Raw genomic sequence first — 547 nt, 5'->3', positions numbered from 1 at the left:
TATTTCCTCTTCGATTTCTTCATTGACACATTCGTTGTTTAGTAGAATGTTTTTTAGCCTCACATGTTTGTGTTTTTCCAGTTTTCTTCTTGTAACTGATTTCTGGTTTCATACCCTTGTGGTTGAAAATTTCTTCTTTTTAAATTTATTGAGGGTTGTTTTGTGGCCTGACATGTGATCTGTCCTGGAGAATGCCCTGTGTGTACTGGAGAGAATGTGAATTCTGCTGGTTTGGGATGAATGTTCTGTATACATCTATTAAGTCCATTTTGTCTAATGTTGTCATTTAAGACCAATGTTTTGTTATTGACATTCTGTCTGGATAATCTATCCATTAATACAAGTGGGATATTAAAATCTTCTACTCTTGTTTTACAGTCAGTTTTTCTGTTGATGTCTGTCAATACTTGCTATATGCATTTAGTTGCCCCTATGTTGGGTGCATAGATATTCATAAGTTGTATATCCCCTACTTAGATATTACATATGCCCTTTTCTGTCTTTTGTTGCAGTCTTTATTTTAAAGTCCATTTTGGGGCTACGTGGG

This window comes from Prionailurus bengalensis, chromosome A1, assembly GCF_016509475.1.
Source record: "Prionailurus bengalensis isolate Pbe53 chromosome A1, Fcat_Pben_1.1_paternal_pri, whole genome shotgun sequence".
Lineage (NCBI taxonomy): Eukaryota > Metazoa > Chordata > Mammalia > Carnivora > Felidae > Prionailurus > Prionailurus bengalensis.
The sequence above is the reverse complement of the archived record's forward strand: the minus strand, read 5'-3'. Positions refer to the sequence as shown.